General features: G+C 39.2%; 1 long non-coding RNA gene across 3 annotated transcripts in view; it reads left to right on the top strand.

The window, feature by feature from the left end:
- The first annotated feature begins 303 nt into the window (after positions 1-303).
- Positions 304-11,869, top strand: part of LOC143266971 (uncharacterized) — a 151,204-nt gene continuing 139,638 nt past the window's right edge. For 2 of the 3 annotated variants that reach the window (XR_013041820.1, XR_013041819.1), the window contains exon 1: positions 325-493. This is a non-coding gene — a long non-coding RNA (uncharacterized LOC143266971). Of the gene's footprint in view, positions 494-11,869 lie in introns of all 3 variants that reach the window. The other variant, XR_013041818.1, reaches the window with a different exon arrangement.

The raw sequence follows: 11,869 nt of genomic DNA, 5'->3' as shown, positions 1-11,869 counted from the left end.
TACATTTCCCATTGCACACTGAAGAACAGAGTCAAAGAGTTTCACTTCTACACAAGTAAATCTACAAAATATGTTAAAATTCCAGCATTAGAGATCCACATTGCCCAATATGTGTGAACAATAATTCCACCAGTAACATATGTGCACACCAAATTGTGAACAAAGTGCCCCTTTCCTTTACACATTCTAGTCAGAAATGAGGAAAAATATATACCTAAGGAGAATCACCTTGGTAAAGACACCAATTTGAGAATGATTCATGAAGGAGCATGCACACATCCCACCCCATCCCCCACTCTTGCCAGTTAGAAATGCAGTTAACAGTCTACTGCTTGTGACTGTGTCAGAGTGGAGGGAGAGCTTGTGGGACTGACTCTGTAGTCCAGGTGTAACGTGTCATGTGGGACTGAATTAGAGGACCCCCGGGCTTTGGCAGTGGGGAATTTCTAGCACATGGAGACCTGCCCCTGTCAGCAGTGACTGTGTTAAGAAAGTAAGTGTGACAGTTTGGTTTCTCTTATCTCATTAAGAGAGTGTTTGAGATTTACTAAAGAAGATATTTCTACCATCTAAGATCTCTAATCCTTCAGGGTTGAATTACAAAACTGGGAATAGTGTTACTGGAAAAGGATCAAAGGGTAGCAATTAGATATTTAAGAATACAGAAATGGACCTTGAGAGGGAAGGCTAGACAGCTCTCAACAGACCTCTCTGGAACAGCAGAACTTAACCTGATTTATTAACTTATTTTTCATGGTGGAAATCAAAGCTAAGATCCAGTGCATGTATTTTAAAACATATTTATTTTTTTGAAAACTTACTACAAAATATTTTGATCATATTCACTCTCTATTATCTCAACTCCTTCAAGAGCTCCTTCAACCTCCCTACCCTCTCAACTTCATATTCTTTCTTCATTTTGTATAATAAGTTTTCTAGGCCATTTAGTAGTCCTGCATACTCATGGTAATGAGGCACTCCAAAGCAGCACCGTAGATTTACCAGAAGCCACACCATTAAAGGAATCTGACTTTCTCCCTCCCATTACCTATCCATTGTACATTTGAGCAACGCTTGATACTCACAACCCAAACTCATGAACTTTCTTTTCAGACTTCACTATGACTTACATAAATCATCATTAATTTTATGACTTGTCTATTCTTCAAATTCAGACAGCATTTTCTATTTGTAGGGCACCTACAGCCCAGTCAGTCTTTATTAATTGAATGTAATTCACCAAGTCCAGGATGGCCTACCTTTGTATCAAAACACACATCTCTTCTACTTCATGAAATATCCTTCTACTGTTCCTTTATTTGTTTTTTTTCCTGTTGTTGAATTAAATTTATTTCTTAACCAAAGACATCAGATATTTTCTGTGGCTCTAATACATATGGAAAGCTTCTTTCCCTTTGCTCAATTTCATACTATCTTTATATTTTGGTTTATATTTTATATGAATTTCTTTTATTTTGTCATATTTAAGGTCTTTTTTGTATATAAATAAAAGAGTTTCTGGCATGTAATACTACTGAGTAAATGGATACATTTTCAGAATTGATATAATTTCCATAGAAAAATGATGAAAGCAATCTACATATCAGCCCAAACTAAGGTACTCTCTGCCTTTTTTGTCTTAATATTCCTGCCTACACCTTTTGTTAAAACACCACAAAAAATGATTACATGGAAATATGTCTCCTCTCCATGACAAACTCTTTCAGTGAACCACAGAAAGAGGAGAGGAAAAGTGCAGGACGATATTTTCAAAGCAAGATGAAATGAGTTACAGCTTCAGAATCACAGCCTAGATATTCACTGCTAAGACTGATGAGACTGTTTAGAATATGCAAGAAGAGGCCTGATTCTTCAGGACTTTAGAATGCTACAAACCTATAGTCAGAAACAAAGTCACTTTGAGAATACTTACACTAGAAATTTTCCTATTCATTGTGCTCAACTATGTGAGCAATTATTCTTATTAAATTATGAACTTAATTCAACTTGTGAGCCCTAACTCTGGCAAGACATCCAGCCAGGTAGAGCCACCTTTCTCCTCCTCCTCCTCCTCCTCCTCCTCCTCCTCCTCCTCCTCCTCCTCCTCCTCCTCCTCCTCTTCTTCTTCTTCTTTTTCTTCTTCTCCCTCCTCCTCCTCCTCCTCCTCCTCCTCCTCCTCCTCCTCCTCCTCCTTTTGTAGATCAGGCTGGTTTCACACTCACAGAGATCTACCTGTCTCTGAGTGCTGGAATTAAAGGAGTGGCCCATCACACCTGGCTTCAAGTAGAGCCTTCTTATCACTATTCCAGGAGTGTAGTTTTTCTTATTAACATCTAGAATTAAGTAAGCTCTTGAACAAGATAAGCCCCATGTCCAGTATCATGATTGTGAGATTCTTGTGCCAGTTGCAACTCTTCACACTTCATTTGACTGAATTTCTAACTCTTTAATGATTTTTATCCTTCTCTATCCATATTTCTACTGTCTTTACTTCATATACAACTGGATTTTATTTCCATTTCTTTCTGAATGTTGTGTATGTCTTTAGAACAATATCTTTCTACTTAAACTAGATATGTTTGAGGGAAAACTTCAATTTAAGAGAGTTCAAATCTCTTGCAAATCACCATCTCTTTCACCATTTCATTCATTTTTTTGATTTCCCATATGACTGTATAACTGTGCCAAGATTTCAAGTACTCCTGGTACTATTTCTAAAGATGCCCAAACTTGTTGAGATCCCATGGGAGACATTCTATTCTCACAGCGTGTGTAAATCACATGGACAGCCTGTCTCCAAGAAGACATTGCTTTGCTGTATGACACAGTTCACCAGACCTTCAGATTGGAGATTATTAGCAAGTAGCAGGTTAGCCACTAAAATTGTCTCTTGGTTCAGCAAGCATTTACTATACATAGAAAATGTTGTTCTTTATAATACTTTATATTAACCTGATGTCAGGTAGTTATGGACTATTTCCTGTGTATTAGTGATTTCTTACATGTTTATCTGTGTATCACAAGCATGCATGGTGGCCTCTGAGTCCAGAATAGGTTGTCAAATCCCTGGCAACTTATTACCTGTCATGTATGTGCTGGGAATCAAACACAAGTAACCTTCAGGAGCAGCGAGTAATTTTAAATTTTGAATCCATCTTTGACTCTCTTGAGTCTTATTTTGAATCCATCTCTTCAGCTCTAGTCATTTATTTATTTATTTATTTATTTTTTATTTTCTTATTTATTTTAAGTCATTGATTTTTTTAAAAGAACTTATTTTAAACCTAGGCTGTTGCCAAGATAATAAGTTGCCCTCCACAAACTGATAGCAAGTTCCCATTGCTGAAGACAATACCTATACATGAAGAGGTTGAGCTGGTGGCTACATAGAATCTGCTCACCCTCATGTTCTAGTGTCTTTGACATGGAAGCATACTCTGTAGGCTACCAAAAGAGAAACAACCTAACCACCAAATCTTTGATCTACAAGGATATACATATACATGCTGGTAAAATATCCTAGGGCATTGGTGGCACAAACTCTGTGAGAATAACCAACTGATGTCTGATTTGACTTAAAGCCCACTCTGTGAGAGAGCACCCATACCAGACATTGCTGGTGACCAAGAAACAGACTAGATAGCTCAGAGAACTAAGAAAAAACCAAATGTTATTTCTCTAAAAAAAAGTAACAATAAAATGACTAAAATGACACCTAATGATATTTTACTATACTCCTAGATTGGTGCGTTATTCAGTCATCATCAGAGAAGCAGATGGAAACAGATGCAGAGACCCCCCCAGTCAGACATTACACACACACACACACACACACACACACACACACACACACACACACACACATATTGGAACACACAGCTTTAAATGACATGTCTCCATCAACTTTCCCCACCTCAGAATTCAGGGAACCCCACAAGAGAGGAATCAGAAGGAATAGGGGTAACAGAAGGTATGGAGAACACCAAGAAAACAAGGCCCTCTAAAAGAACTGAGAAAATCTTGTATGAACTCACAGTCTGAAGCAAGAAAGCACAGTGTAGATGTAACCAACCATGTTATTAAATAAGAAACACAGAACCAAAGCAAAGTAGAAAGCCAAGAGGTCAGAGCTAAGAGCTAAAACCTTACCCTTCCTCCGGTGGTGGTCCTACCTCTCCAAACCAGAGCTACTTCCTGTGTTAAAGTCTTTATATAGAGTTTCTGTTCTGCCTTCTCATTGGTTATAAACCCAACCACATGACCTCCTCGTCACGGCCTGTCTGTATAGACCTCCAGGTTTTCTATGATTGGTATTGAGATTAAAGGCATGTGTATCCAATACTGGCTGTATCCCTGAACACACAGAGACTTACCTAGCTCTGCCTACCAAGTGCTGGGATTACAAGCATACGCCACCACTGCCCTGCTTTCCCATGGCTTGCTAATAGCTCTGACCCCCGGGCAACTTTATTTATTAACTAACAAATAACATTTTAATACAAATAAAATGTCACCATAGCACAGGGCCTACATGCACCAGGTCTTCTGTATATACACTATAGCTTTCGTTTCGTACTTTATGGAATTCATGAATGTGAAAATGAATGGGTCTCTGATTCTTGTGCCTTCTCTTTTATTTTCCTGTTGGCTTGGACTATCCAACTTCAGTATGATTTTTTTCATCTTATTATATTTTATTTTGTTATGTTTTTTGGTATCTCCTAGAAGCCTGTTCTTTTCTAAAGAGAGACAGAATGGGAATGGATCTAGGTGAGAGAGAAGGCAGGAAGTAACTGGAACACGTAGAGGGAGGAGAAATTGTATTCAGATTATATTGCATGAGAAAAGAATCAGTGTATAAGAAAAGGGAAAACTCAATACATTTTAAAAAGAATATAAAGAAAATGTGGTTATGAATTTGAGTAGGAGCAAGGTAAGTAAACATTGGATGAGTTTGAGGGAGGAGAAGAAAAGAGATGTTTCATTTTTTTGCTTTTAGGCTGTTTTCGGGGGACCTGCCAACCAGCTCCCAAATAAATCACACACAGAGGCTTATTATTACTTATAAATGTCTAGCCTTAGCTTAGCTTGTTTCTTGCCAGCTTCCCTTAACTTAGCCTATCTACTTTTTGCCTCTGGACTTTTCCCATTCTCTTACTTCTGTAAATCTTACTCTTACTCTGTGGCTTGCTGTGTCATCATCCAGCTGGCTGCTGGAGTCCTCCTCCTTCTCTGGCTACTTCTTTTCTCTCCTTCCCAGATTTCTCCTTCTATATAGTCTCTCTGCCTGCTAGCCCCACCTATACTATCTCCTGCCTTGACATTGGCTGTTCAGTTCTTTATCAGATCATCAGATATTTTATCTAGTCAAAGTAACACAGCTTCACAGAGTTAAACAAATGCAACATAAACAAAAATAGCACACCTTAAAATAATATTCCCCAACAGGGATAAAACCTATAAAGATAAATAAGAACAATAAAAGAATTTATTTTAAATCTTCTCATTCCCTTCTCAGGGATCTATGTTGTCTATGAAAGTTTGTACATAGACAGTTGATGTTTGTGAGTTTTACCTTTCAGACATACCAGATATCTATTAGAATTTTACAATTTAAAGCTAATACATTGTACTTTAAAGGTGTTCTGACCACTGAAGAGCTGTAGTTTCTAATAGATGAGCAACAATCAAGCAAGGGAGAATAAAGCCTTCCCCTTAAAGCATATCAAAATGAGTACTTTCAAGGGAGTGGTGGGACTAGAGACAATGTCTCTGCATTTCTGGCTTTCCTGGAGATGACTGTGTAGATCAAGCTGGCCTCTAGCTACTGAGATCCTCTTGACTCTGCCTTCAGACTGCTAGGGTTAAAGTTGCACATCACTATGCCCTGCTACTGGTTTTGAGACTGTACAATCTCTAGTTTAATGTTCTATTTCTGTCCTACTGTAACCATGTAAACATGGTTGAATAAGTATGAAATGAGTGCCTTTTTGATGAGAGTGAGGATTGGTTTTGAACAGAAGTTTAGAGTCACTGACATACAGAGTTTGCTCCTATAAACACTTTCTCAAGCAACACTAATGTTTGTTTAGATTACTCTAGACAGTGCATGTCTGATTCTAGTCCATCCTTACCACAACTTCCTGTCTCAAATAAATACCACACAAGTATAAAATATTCTGAAAAAACAAGACTCAATATGGTTATTCCACAATAGCTCTGCAGTTGTGCTGTGGATCTAACAGAATGACTTCCCAACTGGAAACAAAGTATTCCAGGGGGAGGAACTGATCAGTGAACATGGGCTCTCATACTGATCTTAGCCTCAAACCTCACAAGAAAATAAAAGCAGTTTTGGTCAGTCAAACATAAAACCCTCCATGAAGCCTGTGGGTTTTTTTTTAATTGATTGCTTTCCAATAAGTCTGATTCATTGTGTGCTGAGCAGAGGAAACTACAACCTCAATTAGCCCAGCTCACCCCTTTAACCCAACAGGCAATTAAAGAAAGACAACAAGCACTTTGGTATACAGTTTGTTGTAAAGGGCAAGACTTTGAATTTTCTCTTAACTCACCAGACAGACATTGGAAGTTTTAAAAAAAAATAAGAAAAAGATAAAGAATAAAGGAGAGATGCATATATGTATTCAATATAATAATCTCAATGTATGTTTTAATGGGAAAGTTTCCATATACTAACAGAAAATGATAAATTCATATATAACTTGTCATAAGTAGAAGCTATATATAAATGTGCCACAAAATAAGAATATAAATATAAAACTGAAATTGTCAATTAAGCATCATCAAATTACCAAACCAGGGATTAGTAAGCATTTAGGAACAAAACAAAAAATTAAGCTTATAAATATGAAAAATATATCTGAGAGAACATGCATTATGTAATATTTCTCCAATTTGGAAATGCTGAAACCAAGGACAGATGATGATAATTACAAGCTGAGAAGAAAGAAAATTAGAAAAAAATGAACTCAGTAGTATGGAAACCCTACAGACAATCAATGCAGAACATGAAAGGAACTTAAACCCAGAACGGGTAAAAGTACACACAGGGTCTAGTTGATGAGTGTTACACATGCAGAAGGTCTGATTTGTATCCCTGACTTTGATGCTGTTTTTGTTCTGCCCACTGCCCTCAGCACTGTTCACCTCTACTGCCTTGCATGCTCAGGGTGTGGTGAGAAAAACCCATAGCCTGGGTGACTTGAGAGCAAACACTTATTTCTCCAGGTTCTGGAGGTTTTTGAAGTCTAAGTTCAAGTTACCCACAGACGTAGTGCCCGGCGAGCTATGCAGGTTTCTTATGCCTTCTCAGAAACAGGCACGGGAGGGATTACGATGTTTTCTTATTGGGGTATGACCTTCTCATGAGGGCTCTAGCCTCATGACCAGATTATCTTGAAAAAAGCTCCACTTTCTAGTATTTGAGTACTGTGAAAGAGGATTGTATTTGTATTTATCAGGGAGATGCGAACAAAAATGTTTTCTTCCAAAATAAGGCATCGAGCATACATTTAAGAAACAATTCTAGGCAAGTTCAACCTGATGAAGCAGTGAGTCTGTGGGGGTGCTTTACAGAGGCATTATTTACAGAGAATGGTTGAGGGGTTTCTTGCAGAGCATGGATGGGGCAATATTCTATTTTTTATTTTTATTTTTTACATATGTCACATCCTGACCTCGGTTTCCCTTTTCTCCACTTCTCCAAGCTCCTTTACCTCCCTCTGCCCAGATCCACTTCTCTTGTTTTTCTCAAAAAAAAAGAAAGAAAAACAGGATTCTTAGGGATAGCAACTGAACATGGCATAACAAATTACAATAAGGCTAGGCACAAACACTCATATCAAGGCTGATTGAGGTGACCCAGCAGGAGGAAAAGGGTCCCAAGAGCATACAAAAACACCAGAGATAAGCTCTCCCCTTTCACTGTTAGGGGCACCACAAGAACACCAAGCTATAAAACAATAATGTCTATGCAAAGGACCAAGCTCAGACCCATATAGGGTCTGTGATTGGTGATTGTCACATCAATCTCTGTCAAACCCTATGAATTCTGCTCAGATGACTCTGGGTTGGTCTCCCCAACTTCTCTAGTTCCTAGAATCTTTCTGGTTGAGGTGCTCTTTATAGGAAAAAATGGTTGAAAAATGGGTGCTTCACCAGAAATCCCACTCGAGTACTTGGCAGCTGCATCATTGGAATGAGTCCCCAGTCAACCGTCAACCTTCTCCATATTCTAGTGTCTCTCTCATGACCACTTTCATATAGTAGGATACATGAAAATGGGGTGGAGAAAGGGAGAGGCTGGAAGTTCATGGTATATTCCTTGCTAATAGGTCTGGTCTTTGGTGGTGTCGTATGGGTTAGCTCAACTGTTGTGATTTCAAGATTCCAATAAGCATGGCATGCCTGAAGGAAAGGGTTCCACAATAAAGTGGTTTAGCATATGTTTTTTGGAGAATATAATTTCATATCATAACATTGTATAAAATCAAGTTCTATGAGGAAAACTATTAAAAACCTGTATATCTATAGTTAATGCTATGTAGTTAGGATGCATTTAAAAGTAAGTCTTGTTTGTTTGGGTACAGATGAGGTTAAAGTATAAATTTTCTTATAATCTATGGAACACAGAAAAGGGAACTATTAGATGGATAAATAGATGCCTACTAGAAGGACAAGATTTGGAAGGGTTTTTTCTAAGTAAGACAAAAGCTGTGTTTAGCCCCACAGCTTTCCATTTCCTTAACAGCTCAAACAAAGACAGAAGAGGAGAAATTGAGGCTACTACAGAGCAAAGATCAAAGGATGCATTGAAGGAGGCTGTGAGAAAGGAAAGCTTCTACAAATGAATGAAGAACATTCTGAGTTCTAGAAATGGTGTAGATGGATTGAAGATGCCCAAGAGGCAGTAGTGCTAGTGTTTAATGAATTCTGCAGATGTTTTTTGGCCAATTAGAGTGTGAATTACCATGCCAAACAACTGACCAAAACAAAGTGAAAGTAATTCAGGAGTTTTTTTTTTTCATTTTTAAAATTTATTTATTAAATTTAATTTTACATATCAGCCACGGATTCCCTTGTCCTCCCCCCTCCCACCCCCTGTCTTCCCCCCACCCCACTCCCCATTCCCATCCCCTCCAGGGCAAAGACTCCCCCGAGGGTTGAGTTCAACCTGGTAGATTCAGTCCAGGCAGGTCCAGTCCCCTCCTCCCAGGCTGAGCCAAGTGTCCCTGTATAATCCCCAGGTTCCAAACTGCCATTCATGCACTGAGGACAGGACATGGTCCCACTGTCTGGATGCCTCCCAAGCACATCAAGCTAATCAACTGTCTTATTTATCCGGAGGGCCTGATCCAGTTGGGGGCTCCTCAGCTATTGGTTCATAGTTCATGTGTTTCCTTTTGTTTGTATATTTGTCCCTGTGCTTTTTCCAACTTTGGTCTCAACAATTCTCGATCATACAAACCCTCCTCTTTCTCACCAATTGGACTCCTGGAGCTCCACCTGAGGCCTGACCTTGGATCTCTGCATCCGGTTCCCTCAGTCATTGGATGGGGTTTCTAGCATGACAATTAGGATGTTTGGCCAGGTGGCCTTCGAATACTTCAGAGATCTATTAGGGATTGCTCAACATCCCTAATCATCAGGGAAATGCAAATCAAAACAACTCTGAGATACCACCTTATGCCTGTCAGAATGGCTAAGATCAAAAACACTGAAGACACTTTATGCTGGAGAGGATGTGGAACTAGGGGAACTCTCTTCCACTGCTGGTGGGAATGCAAGCTTGTATAACCACTTTGGAAATCAATATGGCACTTTCTTAGAAAATTGGGAATCAATCTCCCCCAAGATCCAGCTATACCGCTCTTGGGCATATACCCAAGAAATGCTCAATCATACCACAAGAGCACTTGCTCAGTTATGTTCATATCAGCATTGTTTGTAATAGCCAAAACCTGGAAACAACCTAGATGCCCTTCAACTGAAGAATGGATAAATAAAATGTGGCACATATACACAATGGAATACTACTCAGCAGAGAAAAACAATGACATCATGAGGTTTGCAGGCAAATGGATGGATCTAGAAAAAATCATCCTGAGTGAGGTAACCCAGAATCAGAAAGACAAATATGGTATGTACTCACTCATAGGAGGATACTAGAGGTGGAACAAGGATGACTGGACTGCTACTCACATCACCAGGGAGGCTACCTGAAAAACAGGACCCCAAGAAAGATATGAGGACTGCCCAATGATGGAGAAATGGCTGAGATCTATATCTACAGCCTGGACATGAATGGGAGTAATGAAGGGCGAGGGTCAAGGGAAAGAGAACCTGTGGGAGCGGGAGATCCCAGCTGGATCAAGAACAGAGAGGGAGAACAAGAAATAGGAGACCATGGTAAATGAAAACCACATGAGAAAAGGAAGAAAGAAAGTGCTAGAGAGGCCCACAGAAATCCACAAAGATACCCCCACAATAGACGGCTGGCAATGGTCGACAGACAGCCTTAACTGACCTACTCTGGTGATGGGATGGCCAAACACCCTAATAGTCATGCCAGAAACCCCATCCAAAGACTGAGGAATCTGGATGCAGACATCCACGGCTAAGCCCTGGGTGGAGCTCTGGGAGTCCAATTAGCAAGAAAGAGAAGGGTTTATATGAGCGAGAATTGTTGAAACCAAGGTTGGATAAAGCACAGGGACAAATAGCCAAGCGAATGGAAACACATGAACTATGAACCAAAGGCTAATTCAGGAGGTTTTTAGCAGACACTCTCATGAACAGATTTGGTTGCTGGATGCGAAGAGACAGTACCCAATCGTTACAAGGGAAGCAGTTCTGGCACAGGATAATATGAATGAAACCTTCTCTGGGTCTTAAAATCAGTCAGTCATAAAAACAGAATGCATAGAGGGTGAAGTGAAAAGAGCCTCATTTATTTACATAGAAAATAGAACATTACTCACTCAGGCCTGGTGGATAGGGGATAGAGGAACTGAAATGTAATCTTCCACTGTTATCCTTTATGATATACAGAGTTTTGAAGGGAAATGATGATGATAACTCTTGATAAGATCATTTTACTGTCAGTGAATTACACTTAGAAAATAGATATGTAATAGTTGCCTTCCTCATCACTGTGAGAAAATATTCACCTAAAAGTAAATTAACGAAAGTAGAGATTATTTTGGCTCCCAAAGGAAGGTTCCAGCAGAGGAGTCATGGTGACAGGAGGTGGAAGTTGGTCATGTTCCTCCACAATCAGGAAGTAGAAAGAGATGAATTGTCCATGTTTTATTTTCCAAGGATCCATGAATGGTGCTGCCCAAGGACACCATCCCATGAATGGTGCTGCTCACATTACAGGTGGGTCTTCCCACCTTTGTTAAGCTAATCAAGACAAGCCATTCCAAGCATGTTAGAGACAAGTTTACTTTAGACAACCCCTCCCAAGCATGCTAGAGACTAACTTACTTTAGACAACCACTCCCAAGCATGGTGGAGACCAGCCAACTTTAGATAACCTACTTTAGAAATATCAGACCCCTTGAGATTAATGTATTTTTCTAGCACTCAAAAGGAATGCTAGAAAGCAAAACTAAGTCCTCTGCAAGAGTAGTAAATAATCCTGATGATTGAGCCATCTCTGCATTTTATTTTATATAAATATAAATATATTTTTACTTCGATTAAATATATTTTAAATAAAACATAATGAGTGTAAGAGCCTGCACTTACTTACTGAGCCAAGATCACCTGGATAGAGCCTCAAGGAATGAAATCAGGCCAGGTTGGAGAGACCACAGTAAAGGTAAGGCTGTGACAATTTTTT

The sequence above is a fragment of the Peromyscus maniculatus genome, chromosome 1, assembly GCF_049852395.1.
Source record: "Peromyscus maniculatus bairdii isolate BWxNUB_F1_BW_parent chromosome 1, HU_Pman_BW_mat_3.1, whole genome shotgun sequence".
Lineage (NCBI taxonomy): Eukaryota > Metazoa > Chordata > Mammalia > Rodentia > Cricetidae > Peromyscus > Peromyscus maniculatus.
The sequence above is the reverse complement of the archived record's forward strand: the minus strand, read 5'-3'. Positions and strand labels throughout refer to the sequence as shown.